The sequence below is a fragment of the Astatotilapia calliptera genome, chromosome 6 (assembly GCF_900246225.1).
Source record: "Astatotilapia calliptera chromosome 6, fAstCal1.2, whole genome shotgun sequence".
Classification (NCBI taxonomy): Eukaryota; Metazoa; Chordata; class Actinopteri; order Cichliformes; family Cichlidae; genus Astatotilapia; species Astatotilapia calliptera.
The window spans coordinates 30,813,182-30,829,830 of NC_039307.1; the positions used below are offsets into that span (position 1 = coordinate 30,813,182).

At 40.3% G+C, this 16,649-nt stretch overlaps 1 protein-coding gene across 2 annotated transcripts in view; it reads right to left on the minus strand.

The window, feature by feature from the left end:
• Positions 1 to 16,649, minus strand: part of LOC113024497 (protein ELFN1-like) — a 127,299-nt gene that overhangs the window by 20,933 nt on the left and 89,717 nt on the right. Inside the window, exon 1 of one of the 2 annotated variants that reach the window (XM_026171643.1) lies at positions 1,232 to 6,606. The exons of the other annotated variant lie outside the window; for it this stretch is intronic. The gene's annotated coding sequence lies outside the window, so the exon portion shown is untranslated. Of the gene's footprint in view, positions 1 to 1,231; positions 6,607 to 16,649 lie in introns of those variants that run through there. 2 annotated transcript variants of the gene reach the window in all.

A 16,649-nucleotide genomic window follows, 5' to 3' on the forward strand; every position in this document is an offset into this window, starting at 1 on the left:
ATGTAAGGATCGACTTAAACAGATTAAAGGAACAGTTCAAACCAAAAGCAATTTATGCAAAAATTTGGCTCAGTTCTTGGAGTTCTGGTTTCTCCTGCCATCCTAAACATGCTGGTTTATTTCTCAAGCATGTACTAATATGAGCGTAGCAACTCTGGTTAAATTGTGACCGATAACAATGAATGTATTTCCATCCAGACTGTCAAAAATGTGCACACATACACAGGCCAAGGTGTACTAATGTGTGCACACAAAAACCACCATAAAACATTGGTAAAATCATGTGTGAAATGCATTCATTAAACACACTAAAAACATCAACTGTGTGGAGTTATAAAGACCCGGAAAGCTTCACCAAGTAGCAAGCAACAAACTTTCCAGAGCCACTTATCAAGCCTGTGCGGTGAGAATTTAGCACTCCAATAAAATTGATTTTCTTCAGATTTATTTCTCTAAGAATACATCTGTTTGGGACTAATGCTCAAAAACAGGTGTGTTTGGGGATCAATTTAATATTTCTCAAGAAGACAGGCTCCAGACTTCTCTCAAAGTGGATGGCATTTTTTATTTTTTTTTATTTTCCCCAAACAAGAAACTCTGCGGTAGTTATCTGTTGTCTTCAGAGCATGCAATAAAATATGGGACCTCTACGCTGAGAGAGTGAGTGAGAGCGAGAGAGGAATTTCTTAGTAATAGAGCTTATGTGCTCTGGTAGGTGGACCGTGTTATGGCCTGTCTGAAAACTTTTGCAAAGTTTGGCATCAGAACTTCACCAGACAAATGACCCGGGCCACATACCATAAGTCATGGAGGAAAGCATCTTTCTCTCTCTTCCTCTTTTTCTCCCTCGCTTTCTAGTTCTATCTGTCTCTCTCACTTAGGTGCACACACACACACACACACACACACACACACACACACACACACACACACACACACACACAGCTAGCGGCAGCTGAAGCAGCATCACTCAGACACCTCAAGCTGTTAATTTCCTTCCTGTCTTGATACATGCAGCCAAGTGGAAAATATTATAGAAGCAACAGCAGTGTGTCCGCTGAGCGCTCACACAAGCACCCCAATCTCTTTTCACCTTCTGACAAACACGTGGTTAAAAGAATCTGTGCGACTGTGCCAGGAGTGCCTGCTGGCTGCTGTTTGCTTTGTGTGTGTTACTGTGTGGCACACACTGGTGAGCTGGGAGGTCGGACGTAATGGAAATGCGGCTCACCTGCTTTCCTGGTTGCTGACGTGCCGACTGATGGAGAGGCGACCTCTGCTGTGATGGTGGGGACAGAAATTGAGATAAATGATGGAAATAATGGCACACCATGGTACAAACTTTGTTTTTCTCTTTCAACTATGCATAACTGGCATTCAGTTTTGATACTGTGCAGAAGGCTTCAGGGAGCCAGACATTCTTGTAATTTTATAGAAAGTGGTCTTGAGCAGTAGTTCTCCAGGCTTTCTGGAGGTCTTTCAAAGTTTTTCTTTGGACATGGGACTGATTTACAATCATTTTCACTTCAGTCGTTGTACCTGACCGTTAACACTGACCTGTGAATTATTGAAACATAAAATGCACCTGACTAAAAGTATGAATCAGTGTTGTGTCTACACATGACAGATGACTTAGCAAAATTGTATTTAATTGTATCTTTAGGCTCTTTTTTTATTAGTCAGTTGTAAATGCACATAATTTGTTGCCACTTCTTTTGTTGCATCTATCATAGCATGGTGTGCAGTTTGCACTTAAAATTTTGAGGAAACTGGAAAAGAAGCCACAGAAACTGCTGTTGGGGAACTTGTTGAAGTACCATCAGAGTTTGGTCCACCATCTAATTCAACCTGGAAAACATCTGATTTGGAACAGCTTCATTTTTCAGCATGACAGTGATCCCCAAAAAACTGCTAGTGTTGTAAAAGCATACATCAGCTGTGGATTGCCCTTTTCTGAGCCTGCACCTCAATGTTATTAAAGCAGTGTGGGATCATTTTGACTTATTTTGGGTCCAGTTTGTATGCCATTTGGCATACCTCAGCCTTTTCTCCCTTTTTTCCTTCCTTAAGACTGACTTGACAACCACCCTTCTACTGAGACTATTTCTGATGGGGCTTTAGTGAACACAGTGGCCAAACTGAACAGCCAGATCCATCTCCCAGGTCATCTTTGCTGAAGGAAATCTGCTTGAAATGGTCAGATACAAGGACTAAACTAAAATTGTGTGGAAAAGGTAGCTAAAGCCCAAAAGAAAATGACCTTCAGAAGACCTGGAGAACGCTCAAGACCACATAAAAAATTACAAGAAAGTCTGGCTTCTTGGAAGCAAAATATAAAGAAATGACAGATCTAACCGCTCTCATTTAGTCGTTATTCCTCTTGCTTATATTGGCCGTTGTTGCTGCTGCTACACTTTCTTTGCCACTTTTTCCTACACTCTCATAATAACCTTGTTCAAAATCTCTCTTGCCCAATGACCACTCCGCCAGTTTAAGCCAACCTGCCCCTTTTCCCTGTTCTTTAAATCCACTGTGATCTGTCACTGTGCATTTCAGGCTCTGTATTGGTACATTTGGACTGTTCAGGCTGGATGTGTGTCATCCAAACTCTGATCCAAAGTCTTTACCTCAACACCACCATCCTAGCCTTCCAAACGATCCCTCCTTATTAAAAGGTATATTGTCAATATTTTACAAGAAGCTCGATGACAAAATGAGAATATAATATTGTGTAACTGAACATACTTTTAAGCAAAGCTTCCCCTACTCTCAGCACAAAACGTCTTGTTTCACTGGAACTCTAAATTTCATGCAAATATAATTTTACTTCCTTGATATAAAGAGGCACAGTTACTCCTTCATTTTATCAACAATAAATGCCTTTATAGAGTCGTTTGTAAATGCTGGCTAATCACCCTTAGTTTGTGTATGTGGGTATATACCCACATACACAATGCTAAATGCCCAGAGTGAGGGACAAAAACAATATCCATGTGCAAAGGATTTGAAAATGAAAGTGCATGACCCAAATTGGGACCGATGGTCTGTTGCCCTGCTACAATTTGTCTGGCTTATTTCCAAACACTGTTGTTATTTGCTCAGACTTGGCAGTAGTTAGTAATTCTTCAAAAAAAGGGAAAGTCAGCAAATGCAGATGCCGTGAACAAAGTGGATTATGTATTATGATTAAAGTCTCTGGGTCCACCTGTCACAGGATATTGTTGTGGGCCAAATGCTGGTAAAATTAATTATAGATTTAAAGTAGTGCAATTCTGCAGGAAAAAAAAACAGGAAGAGCTGCTAGCTTCTGAAAGAAGGTCATTTTTTTCTTTTCTTGGATGATATCTGTTCAGTGAGAGGCATTCGTGATCTCAAGACTCTTCTTTGGTACTAAAAACATGAAAACAACATGAGTTATCAAGATGACAGTGCACTTGGGTTGATTTGATAAGTAGCTATTGGCTCACCAAGACACACTAAGTGGATAACAGGCAAAGGTGAAAACTTTCTCTGCTTCAAAGAAGAAAAAAAAAGCGGTGTGCTGCAATAATTCACCTGGTGCAGATGATAGAATTTAACAGCAGAAGTGCTGTGGGCAACTTTGCTGATTTTATTTATCCATCCTAAATTCAGTAAGACTTTCTCTGTTTTGTGACTGTAAGATTGCAGTCCAGGTCCTGCAATTTGGCTTCAATATTGGATCTTAACAATTTCGTCCCACCTTTTTTTGTCATAATGCACCTCCATCAACTTTGCCCCGGAGCTCGGACACAGCCGCTGCAGCTGCCGTCTCTGCCTCGCTGCCATTAACTCATCTGTAATCTTTAGTGCTTGGTCCAAAGTTGCAGTAAACAGTTTTGCTTGCTTGCAACTTGGAGTTTTATTATCCAGTAATCATGTAACACATTGCCAGTAAACTGCACACAGCTGGACGATAAATTCTCTGCCGAGCTTTCACTCGACAGAGTTTGCACTTTTGTTTTTCACCTTTTCTATCTAAAACAGCTGTTTTGTTTGAACCCCTGGTACATTAATAAGATCTTCAGGTTACCATGTAATAAAGAAGATCACAATTACTGAACATAGTGAACCTTCAGTTGTTATTTAACAATCTCAGCTGGATCGATTGCTCAAATACTTAGCTGTTGCACTTTAAACAGGATACAAAGTGACAACAGCACTGATATGTGTATCACGTTTCCCGCTGATACAGGCACAGATCAAATCATCTGTGTCGCATCTGGTTTGCCCGTGTTTTTTTTTTTTTTGGTTGTTGTTTCCTCTAATGTTGCTCTACTTTGTCATCCTGGCTGATGAAATATTTGTAGTTTTACATAAAAAGCCCGCGCTGGGCTCCTTTGACAGTGCAATCAAACATTTTTAAACTCTCAGATCAAGAAAATTCCAGCAGCATCCTTCATCAGCTCTGCTGGGTGCTTTAAATTCAGTCTTGTCTTAAGTATGAAGCAGTTTGTCTTTCTTAAAATTCGAATAGTGCATCGCTGCCCGTTCTGGACTAAACTGCTGGTGAAATTTCCAAAGCAAATCTGCAGAACAGTCTCAATGGCACAACAGCACAATGGATCAAATACTCTGTCTCTGTGTGTAAGAATAAACATGTGGTTAAACAGAGCTTAATTTGAACAATCTGAACTCATTCGAGAAAGTTAAATTACCTGGAAACATTTCATATTTCCTAGAAGTTTTCTTACTCTTGATTGATAACTTAATTGATTCGATCAGACTGACTGACATATCTTCCTAGTAACCATCCTCAGATTCTGAAGATGTTTCTAGAAGGTATTTTGATGTAAACACTGCAGACCTGCCACTGAGGTACAGCCTGTTCATACTGAATGGTATTTGTGATTGTTTTGAACGAATCAGGTTTATCCTGGCACATTTTCAAAGTCTGAGCCCTGTCCCTGCTTTTTCTTTTCACCGTTGTGTCTTCTAGTGTGTGCCACTGTGTGTCTCTCTCTGTCCATGTGTGCTTTCCTTGTCACCTTTTGCAAGGATAGTTTATGAAAAACCAACCTGGGATTTGTTGCATATTTCTGCTAACACACAAACAGACAAGGAAACAGAGAGAAAATATCCCATTTATAGTCTTCTAGTTCCTGTCCCCCACAGCTTGATGCCTCCACTGCCGTGTTTGACTGTAGGGGTGGTATTAATGAGGTGATGCTCAGCGCCTAGTTTCCTCTAAACATGCCGCTGGAAATTGCGGCCAAATGGTTGAATCATCATTTCATCAGACCAATTTCCCCTTCTAGTTGTCGTTCAGGTGGCCTCTGGCAAAACTCCCAGCATGTTGTGATGTGCCTGTTAGTGAGGAATGAAGTCCATCTGGCCACTCCACCATTAAGGTATAATTGGTGCTGCACTGAAGGCTGTCCTTGTAGAAGGTTCTCCTATAGCCAACAAGGAACCACAGTATGGCTCTCATCCATCCCTTATTACTCATTTTGACTGGGTTTTCAGTTTGACTGTTGGTTGCTTCACACTTCTTCTGTTCAAAGTAACTTTGTTAGAAATTCCTTTCAATGCTTAAAGTATTGTCTTGTATCGATCCCCAGATCTTTGCCTTGACACAGTCCTGTCTTGCAGGCCTATGGACTGCTGACTTGACCTAACAACTCTCATGATAATGTCCAATATTTTATCCACCCTTAGGAACCCAGAGTTTTTAGGTTTTTTTCTCCTGTACATCACCACAGTGGATTTTAGGTCAAACACTCACCATGTGGCAGACTTTCAACTTTAATTCAAAGGGTTTAATCAAAGTGCTGCATGAACTGTTCATGAATTAAAGCCATTTTTATACACGTCCCACATTTCAGAGGCTCAAAAATAATTGGACAATTGACTGATACAATAGCTTCATGGCCAAGTGAGGCCTGTTCCTTCAGTAGATCACAGCAAATTAGGCAAATAAAAGATCTGGAGTTGATTCAAAGAGTTGAATTTGGAGCTCTGGTAGTCATGAAACTGTTCATCAAACAATTGTCCTGTTACTTTCGATCCTCTGAGAATGAGGGACTGGATATAAAACTGGCTGTAATTCCAAAACGTTTTTATTATTATTATTATTTTAAAGCATAAAGCATTATTTTTGAACTAAAGCCAAAAGTTTGGATTTCAACCACATCTTGATTGTTTAACTTAAGATCCACTGTGGTGACACACAGCGACAAAACCTACAAAAACTATGTCATTTTCCAAACATACTCCCAAGAACCCAGCTACAGTATTTGAGGTTACATAACTGTATCATTAAATACACCATATCTGTTCTTTAATATATGTGTGAAATGCTTCCTGTGGCCACTGGAAGGTGCTGTCACATTAAAAGGGGTCGAATTAACACAGAATTCATTGTTATCAGTTTCACTATTTCATTCCATACAGAGTGAGTGATTGTTGGGTGTGCAACCAACACAGAGTGATTGTGGACAGTTCATCAGCTTGATGGTGATGACACTACAGGGAGGTAAAAATACTGATTTGTTGAAAAGTTGGCTTGAATTGAAAAAGGAGTGACAGCACGCTGACAGGTATAAAACATTCATCAAAGCACATCAATGCAATTCAATTCATTTCAATTCAGTTTTATTTATATAGCGCCAAATCACAACAACAGTCGCCTCAAGGTGCTTTATATTGCAAGGTAGAGCCCACAATAATACATACAGAGAAAAACCCAACAATCACATGACCTCCTATGAGCAAGCACTTTGGCAACAGTGGGAAGGAAAAACTCCCTTTTAACGGGAAGAAACCTCCAGCAGAACCAGGCTCAGGGAGGGGCGGGGCCATCTGCAGCAACCAATTGGGGTGAGAGAAGGAAGGATAAAAGCCAATGGCTGCAGTTAACATTTTTAATGGCTTCTTACGCTCACTTCATAATGAAGAAGTGTTACGTATGTCCTCCGTGAGTAGCTAAAGGAACAAAAGTAGTGCGACCACAAACAAAAGTTGCCAATGTCCCCTGGTGACAATACACAGCTACAACACGTAGACGATAATCTGCAAAGCTCCATGTAGGAGCGCTGCCATAACCACGCCAGTCACTTAAGCTGCTTGAACAAACATCTTACTGGGGCTGGGAGGGATCCGTCTATTTATGTTTTTTGAAAAATCTATACACGCCTCAGTTTCTGGCACAAAAAACATTGAGGATAAAAACTGGAATTTCTTATTTCATCTGTTTCATGAATTTGTTGATGCTCTCACTAAGTGCGAGTGAGAATCGGCGAGTGCCTGCTTTGTAAATGTGTGTTTGGATAATGGAGAGTCCAGTGATTGATGGAAAGGTTAATCATTCTAGACAGATGGTATGTGCTGCTAAATCAGCATGAGGTGAAGTCAGTGAGTGTGTATGTGTGTGCGTGTATATCAAGGCGTTCATGTCCGCTTAAGCTGTAATGAGCCGGTTTTCTATGTGAGGGAAGGAGGACCGGGCCATTCAGGCATCATGGGAACCAGCAGCCTCATTATTTTCAGAGAACGTAGACAAGGAGAAAACAGCGTATTCATTTCCTAGCATGTGTGTTGGGAAGTTGTTTGGCGACTGAAAACATAAAGCAAGCCGAGTTCAACAGCTCATTGCACCAGAGCTTCATAGAAATCTACAGTAACGCTACCAAGGTTACTTCATAGAAACTGTGAATCCAGACGTGTGATTGGAATGACCTGATATGAAGGGGTCGAGTGCATCTGTGCGTGTGCGTGTGTGTGTGTGTGTGTGTGTGTAATGAATCCGATGAGGCTCATGCAACCTTTTTGTCTAGACCTCATAAAGATCTGTTGACCCAAGCTGACTTTCACGCTAACACATGCACACTTTCACTGCACACGTTGCTGATCAGCTTAGACATGCTCAATGCAGCTGCAACATTTCCATGCCTTTTATACATAAAACATGGCTTCTGTGTAAACAGAATACCTTCACATGGGTAAACTAAAGCACAGCCTCCCCCGACGTGAGTGCACACACGAACGCATTCACACACACGCTTGAAAGGATGGAGGAGGCAGCGGCAGGCCATAGCTAGGAGCTAGGGCAATGTGATAAATGTGTTTGTACGTCTCATATAGGCTCAAGAATGTGGATACACACAGTGGAGGCGAGGAAGGAGAGGGAAGGAGGAGGAGGAGGAGTGAGTGGGTGGCCGAAGGAAGTTGTGAATGAGGAGAGAAAAGCAAAAGATTTTTGTCATCTCAGTCACAACTTGAGGGTGATATTTTATTAATGTTGCTAATATCAATATTGCTACTGCCAATAATATATTAAAGACTAGAATGAGTTATTAACACCATAACAAGACAGCAATCAAATTACTCAGTGACAGTAGACTGTTGAGGTCAGGCAATGATAACACCCGGATAATTGCAATATGGTCTTCTTGAGCTATTCAGTGACAGAATGGAAAGTTTGAAGATCGATATTTCAAACAAAACAAACAAAACAACTGAGACGTCATTCTCTGCTGCCGCTCTTTAAATGCTTTGTGGAGAATCGCATGCTCTACGCGGTTTGACAGACATCTCCGAGGTGCCGCATCAGAGCTTCATTTCCATGGCTCCACTCAGGCACAAATAACCAGTTTGACCAGTGTCATATTTCAACACTGCTTCCTTCTTTGTTATGCCAACCTCCTCACATTCTCTGTATTATGCTACTGCCGTCGAATACTTGGCAGAGGTGCTCATATTAAAAGGTCCTTTCAGCACCAATCAGATGCATTGAAATGCCTGCTGCTCTTTTTATATCTCTGTTGAACATGAAGTACAGCCGTAAAATTAGAGGCTACCGAGTGCGCAAACTACCAAAAAGAGACGGAGAATATTTCAGACAAATGATCAGACAGGAAAGGAAAAAAAACAAGAAAAGAAAAAGATGCTGTTTATAAAACTCGCTAGGATCATATTCTACGCTTTTGTTGTTTATTTCCAATGGCCAACTGTTTGTTTTATTTTGCTCATACTTCAACAGAAAGCATTTATTCATTGTAAAAACAACAAAACAAAAGCAAAAAGGTTGGTATAAATCCCAGACAGAGGTCAAAGTTCACATCATATTTTTTATAGAATAATAACTTCATGAAAATCTGGCTGTAACCTTTGTGGTGTAACATTTTCCACAAAACTTAAAACACTACAGCAAATTTTTCAAAGCTGAGTGTAACCAAATCATCTAACTACACTCACATACACGGATGGCAAACCAGGGTAGTGGATACAGCAGGGCAACGAGAAACAAGTGACGACAATCAAGACAGAAATGAACTGAACTGAAAAATAAAGTGGAGAACACAAGATGAAGATGAAGACTGAATTTTTTTCTTTTTTATTGGAGTGCATCATGTTATAACAAAGTTCACCTTTGCTCACCTTCAACGTGTAGCTATTTCAGCACAGAACTGAGCTGTAGCTCACACACAATGATGGAAAGCATACGATAAATCCAAGTACAAATCTGAGGCACAACCAAGAAAATCATGGTCTGAATGCTTACCCAAGAGGAGCATTGTAGGCTTTCTATAGGCTTCCTCTTATTACTCTTTTTGCCGTATTTATTTATTTATTTTACAATATTATTCACATTATTATCTGTGTGTATTGTGTTGGAGTGGGCAGGGGGTGAAGGCCAGGTTGGTGAAAGGAGAAGAAGAACGAGGAACAGAAAAAGAAAAAGGGGGTTGAGGATGAAGCCAACAGACATAAACACAGTGTTTGTCATGAGCATCATGTCATGTCATTACATGCTAACAGGGGGCAGGAAGGACAAAAACATGGCATGATACACTAATAACGCTAAAAAATGTATTTTTATTGATTTATTTAGGCAGCACTAAATTAAACTAGTCCTATGATGATCATTTCCATATTTTCTTTATGTTTCCCACTAAAAGTATCTTTGCATGATTCAAGATTCAAAATAATTGCATCTTGGTGCAGCTTCCAGACAGAAGCTGAAGTGTCAGCTTCTGTCTGGAACAAGCTGTTTCAGCTCCTTTCCTCTTAAGTTTCTTTCTTCTGACTGGCTGCCCTTCAACAAACAAAAGGTTTGGTGTGGCATCAGGTGGGTGGTGCTGCTGTGCACACACAGACCACACTGAGCATATCCTCTCAGTGACATTATACAAAGACAAGAAAAAAGTGTCCCACACTGTTAGGAGCAGTGCAATTTTGTTTTGTGGTGATTACCTGCACACATGCTAACCTCCTTAGTTAAAATGTTGCACACGTGACTTCAGACACCTATCAGCAGACTCACAAGAATATTTTTCGAGGCTTATCACATGTAGCACACAGGAGGAGAAAGTCAGCTTCATGCACATTTTTAGTGGAAATACTAATTTAGTCAAGACCGCTGTCCTTTTAGAGCCACGTGATGACCACTCACTCACTGTAAATACACAGAACCTGTACCAGAGCTGCTCTCACATCAGAACTGCTGGACATAAGTAGGTGAGATAATGTTTGCTTGTCGCATGCAGTTCCATCAGGTAATGTCTAGAAAAGTTCAGGGTTATATATATACACCATGTGTGAAAACTTGAGATTGCACTGAAAGAACATTTTTCTGAGCCAAGAAAGAAATATTGTAGTTATTGTTGCTTTAGGCTGAGATTTTTCCCACCAGTCATCTAATGTATATAAAACTGAGCATATGGTTTTTGCTCTGGCAGGCCTCAAGTTCAAGCTCAGCTGCAAATCCGTGAATATCAGCTGATGTCGGTGCCAGCCGGCATTATCTGATGGTTCACCTGATGCTCTTCTAAGCATCCAACTGGCAAACATCTTATGAGGCAACCTGTTCAAAATGGTTCAACCTGCCTCCCAGCTCCTCCTTTTCATGTTATTTCTCCATTTATCAGTCATGTCTGTTATTATTGATGCCATCTCTGTTCTGTGAGGGAATCTTGTTGCTTTGATTTGACTTTCCACATTTCCACATCGCTTGTAATATCTTTTCTATACTGTAGCTAGTATTGTTTTAACTTTGGAATATTCAATTTTAATTTAACATGACACTCGAGTGCCTTAGTTTTACTTACCTTCACTTATTTTTTTTCTATAGAGTTTCTATCTTTAATATTAATACTTTAAGCGAGCATCAGTAGTCTGACTCTGACATGTGCATTGAAGGGCAGGGAGGTCCGGATGCGGATGGATTAACAGTTTAGGTTTGACTGAAATGGTCCTGATGCGAACGCTTTTAGAATAAAAAGAATTTGCTCAAATCACTGAAACACTCGACTGGATGAAGAGCAAAGTTTCACTACATCAATATTCATGTGGTGAAACATCACTGGGCACTTTTACAAATCTATTCCAAATGAAGTACCATGCATTTGTGCCTGCTATCACAGGATCTACCTCTCAAACATCATTTGATGCTTGAAATGAGCTCTTTCTTTCCAGCCTCCTCACCTGCCTTCCTCATCACAGGAACAGAAATGTGCGCGGTATATTTTTGGTTCCCTCTTCCGCAGACAGGTATTGTTTCGGATTCGTGACAAACGTAGAGTCGGGCTCTAAAGCGATGATGAGGGATTATTCTATTACTCATTTTTCCTCTCTGAAATAATGTACACGGGAATATTTAATATGGCTTTGCCTGCTGGGTGGAAAGCATCTGACTAGACTGCAGATTTACAGCGAGGTTCTGACCATTTTGCATAATCCCAGGAGACATCTGTCTGTGTGAGTCCCACCTAGTACATTTCACATTTGAAGAATTTAAATGAGGCGCTTAAGGACTTAACACTAACAGACTTTTCTAAACACATGCAGGCAAAGATGCTAATTTCCAACAGATAATCGACTGTTCGCGGATAATCTCTGTTGCCCTAAAGCATGTACGCACTTTAAACCAGATTTTAATTCAAAAATAAACCATAACTGTTTAAGGTGTGTGTTTTTCTGCGCGTGTGAGTGCGCAGAGTAAATCCCGAGCCAAAATCTTTCCAGCTGCACTGCTGTTTATCTGTGTATCACTCACTTTATGGTATTTGTTCGCTGGTTTTTCCTTGTTTGCAGAACTCAGTGGATAAGAAGCACTTCTGTCTCAAGTTATGCCAGCCCTCCAAACACACGCACGCACGCACACACACGTTCGCAAGTCAGTTGTTACACTCTGTCCCTCTTCCTTGTCCTTGTAGTTCTTATAAAAACAAATTACACGTCCTCATCCTCTTTGATTCCTTTTGTTAAGGTTTTGTGTTCCTCGCGTGTCCCGCCGCTAGACGATAGTCTGTCACATCTCGGAGGTGTCTGTGCACATGCGGCGTAGATGTGTGGGCCCGTATTAAAGCAGGAAGAAGTTATGTGGCTGATTCTGATCTTCTTTCAAGTGTCAGCCGGCTCTGCATCAACTTCCCTCCGCCTGTCTTTTACTATGTATGCCTCTCTTTCTACACCTGTCACCGCCATGCAACAGAGACAAATGAGCCTCACGGATGGTGACAGGATCTTTTCAAAACATTTTCCATCACCCTCATGTGTTTCTGTTTTTGCTTAACTTTCTGAAATAAACACATTTACTATTACATAAACAACACTACCAACGAGATAATTGGCAGTGCCCATTGCACCGTTTCTTCTCTTTCTCTGTCCCTCTGGACCAGATTTGATGAGATTTCTGTAGCATTGCACAAAAAGCTGCTGTTCTTTGGCTTCACAGAATAATCTTTCTCTCAGCACATATTGGATGGCTGAATTTGTTCAAAGCAGCTGATTTTGGGAGCTCACGCACAGAAGAACGTAGGCTGTGGAATCGATTATAGGGCTAGTTATTAAAACAGTTAAATAACTGACCTTTAGTGAACTCAGCAAGTCTCCGCTGGGGTTCGAATCAAGAGAAAATGCTAGAGGTGGAACTTTTAATGAATTAATTCAGGTGTGTGACCTGACTGGATAATTAGGAAAGCAAACAGGAGATTAGGCGAGTAATCCAGATGGTATTGAAGCAATAGATCAACAAAAGAGAAACTAAATATCATTATTCTCTCACACAAAGGATCTAAATTCAATTGTCTAATTCAAGCCTGCATGCACTGTTGCATCAAGCATATGCAAACAGCGGCCGCATCACGTCGCTGCAGTTAAAATGCTTCTACGTGTTATTTTGTTCATCCTTGTCATCATATCTGGTCTTTCCCTGTGTTTGGAGATTTTTGTATTTTGGTTTATTGGGTTCTTTTGTATTTTCTTAGTGTTTATGTGTTGTTTGTTTGTGACTATAGGCTCAGGCACGATTCCTGTTTTGACTTTATTTTTCTTCCTTGTACTTTGTCTTTATTCTTGCTACTTATATCCTTAAATCCATGGTTTCTTTTACTCAATTCAGCTGCTAGTCTCATCTTTCTTTCTCATTTTTCTGTGTTCTCTACTTTATTAGTTCATTCCTGTGTCCACGTTCCTTGGATGAGTTAAAGTTGTTCATTTCCTGTCTTGATTGTCACTAGTTTTTTCTTGTTACAAAGCTGTATGGATTTCCATCAGTGTGTGTGTGCGCATATGTCCACATGTTCACAAGTATTTTCTTTTGCCTGTTTTTTCTATACATATTTACTAGGGGTGCAACGATACTCGTATCGATATTGAACCGTTCGATACAGTGCTTTCGGTTCGGTACGCATATGTATCGAACAATACAATTTTTTTTATTTATTTTATCAACTTTTCTTCTGACGATGCTGTCTGTGTTGAGAGCTCAGTGGATCTGCGTTTGACTACTCCGCCTAGGCTGCATTGTCGAGCGCAGATCCACTGAGCGCAGACAGACAGAAGCTAAGCTCGTTGCAACATGGCAAATTGAACCTCCCCCACCCTCATTCAGATCTGGCCTTTGGAACTATTTTGGTTTTCATGTGACGTATGACCCTGAAGGTAAGCGCGTCATGGACTAAAGTAAAACAGTATGTTGGATGTGCCACGCAATGCTCAATTGGTGGGAACTGGTGCGTTAGCGCAGTTAGCTTGTTAACGTGTTGACGCCGTCCAGCCCCACGCACGGGGCGATCCGCGGTAACTCGTTAACGGAGATTTGCCGCGTTATGGCGTTAACGTCATTTTAACGAGATGAATGCTGACAGCACTAGTGGGAACACAACGAATATGACGGCACATTTACACCGACATCATCCTAGTGCAAAGACAAGTGGAAGCAGACAAAAACAACAAGCACGCATGCTACAAACTTTACCCGAGTCATTTAGACAGCCGTTAGCACATGATTCTCCTTATGGGGACCTGATATGTTTAATATGCTGCTGAGAATATAGCCCAGAAGAAGCGTATAGTATAGCTTTTATTTTGGAAAGAGCCATTTCTCTGTAATAAACTCTCTTTTCCAAAGATGAGTGATTCCTCAATCAGAAATCAGATTAATTTTTTTTTAAATTATTTTGTTGTTTCATCAACATTAAATTTAAAAACCGTACTTTTGAGTTAAAATATATATTTAGAATTTTAATAAATGACAAATTAAAAAGGCATGAACATTTTTTTGGATCGAAAAAATGTCGAACCGTGACACCAAAGTATCGAACCGAACCGTGAATTTTGTGTATCCTTGCACCCCTAGTATTTACCTTAGGTATTTTTTTAAGTTTCTGTAAAATGATTTTCAGAAGCTCCGTTTATGTGTCTGGATGAAGAGAAACTGAGATTTTGTCCTGCAGTATCAAAGGTGTTTGCATCTTTCGTTGATGTTGGATTGTGCACTGATTTATTGCTTGTAATCTTCTGATTGGCCAACGTTTCTTTATGACTAGATTTATACCAGCAGCTGTTGATTTTTCATGCTCTTAACAGCACTTGACATCATGTTTTTCTTTTTCATCTGGACTACGTGGAGCTTTATCTCAGCAGAAATGTGTTTACAGGGGTAAGGACAGAAAGACGTTTTCCCATAAACTTCTACAAGACTATCGTCATCTGGTGGCCTTCAGATTTCCAGATTGGCTTTATTTTTCCTTCTATGGTGCATTCCTGATGTGTTCCTAATGTTTGGATAACCTTGTTCTGATATGTTTTGCATTTGAGTTTTTCATTGGACTGTGTTAAATTATTTATTTTGTTCATTTTTTATTTATGGACTTTGACATTTAGTTGTTTTTAACCCTGCCACCAGGATCTGGGTCCTGTCCCCTTCAAACAAAACTGTGTGAAAACAGTTGCGCAATCATGACGATTCTGTATTGATGGTGCTGCAACAGCATCAGTGTTGCTAAAGCAACATGTCTGCAACTGACCAGTCACGTTGCCATGTTGTCTGGGATATTTTGACTTCAAGACACTTTGGCAGTAACACTTTTAATACTGTGTTCAACAAATGATTTTGTCCTACACTTAACCAAAGGAAAGTAAAAAACTCAAAAAAATAGTCTGCACAGACTGTGTTGCTCTTTATCTCACCTCACTTCCTGAACCTTTCTGCTTAAAAGCCAGGAGGCCTGTAAGACACAGAAACACATTGATTGCCAAGTAGTCCAACTTGGCATTTTTGCCAGTGAGGCTTATTTGGCATAAAGCCCTGCAAGCAAACTTCACACTAGCTTCCAACTACTCTGCTATCTCACCAGTCTGGTGTTTTCCCCAAGTCCCAAATCTATGGCATCGCAGCGGTGTGATAGGTCAACCCCACCGAAGTTTCCTGAAGCAACATTAATCATAACACTGTAGGAACAGCAACACTGGGGCAGTAATGGATACTCCAAAAACAATGAAAAAAACAAAAGGAACAAGTAAGACAAGTATTATATTGCAAAGGTGTTGATGACATTTCTCAGATTGCATGTCATGAAGATCTCTGAATCAGGGGACGATTTGTTTTAGAAAACAAAAAGAAATCTCTGAAAACAATCAGCAATTGATGAAAACAGTTGTGTTTTTCCATTTGTGTCTGTCTTTGGCTGTTTCATAAATCATTCATGAAACCAATACCTCTTCTAATTAAAAAAAAAAAAACAGATTGATTTTCTGAAAATGACTCTTTGTTCACATTTAAAAATCCTTAAACCTTCAAAGAAAAAGTGAGCTGAACACTGAGCAGAGACAAACAGGATTATGATGTCTTGTGCAAGAGTGTCCTGGGCCAAGATGGGCAGTGTTAGTCGCATTTTTTGATGGGCTGCAGAAACCAGGGCCAGCAGAGGAAACCAGCACAAACACCAGGAGACAAAACCTCCCACGATATGAAGGAATTAAAAAGTTATAGGAGCCTGCTGTCTTTTTTGTGCCGTGTTTGCATGTGGTTCCCATGTCTGTGTAGGTTTAATTGTTGTGTCTCATCAGGATTGTTTGCTGTGCGAAAAGCTAAAGTTTTCTTGTTATTTTATATCTTTCTTTTTTTCATTATGATTTCTGGTGGCTTTTCTGAGCTGTTCCATCTCTGGATATAGTGCTTGGAAACTTGCACCCAGCTTATTTACTTCTTTTTCTCATTATATATGTTATGACCGCTTTGATTTTTATGGTGCTGCTGTTGCGTGGTGACCAGAATAACAACAACAGACATGCCCGCTGAAGGATCAAAGGCAGAGGATGACACACAGAGGATGTGAAGAAGGAAAGAAATGATGAGAAAAAAAGCTGAAGAGATATGAACTATATCTTCTATAATGTGCTGTCGC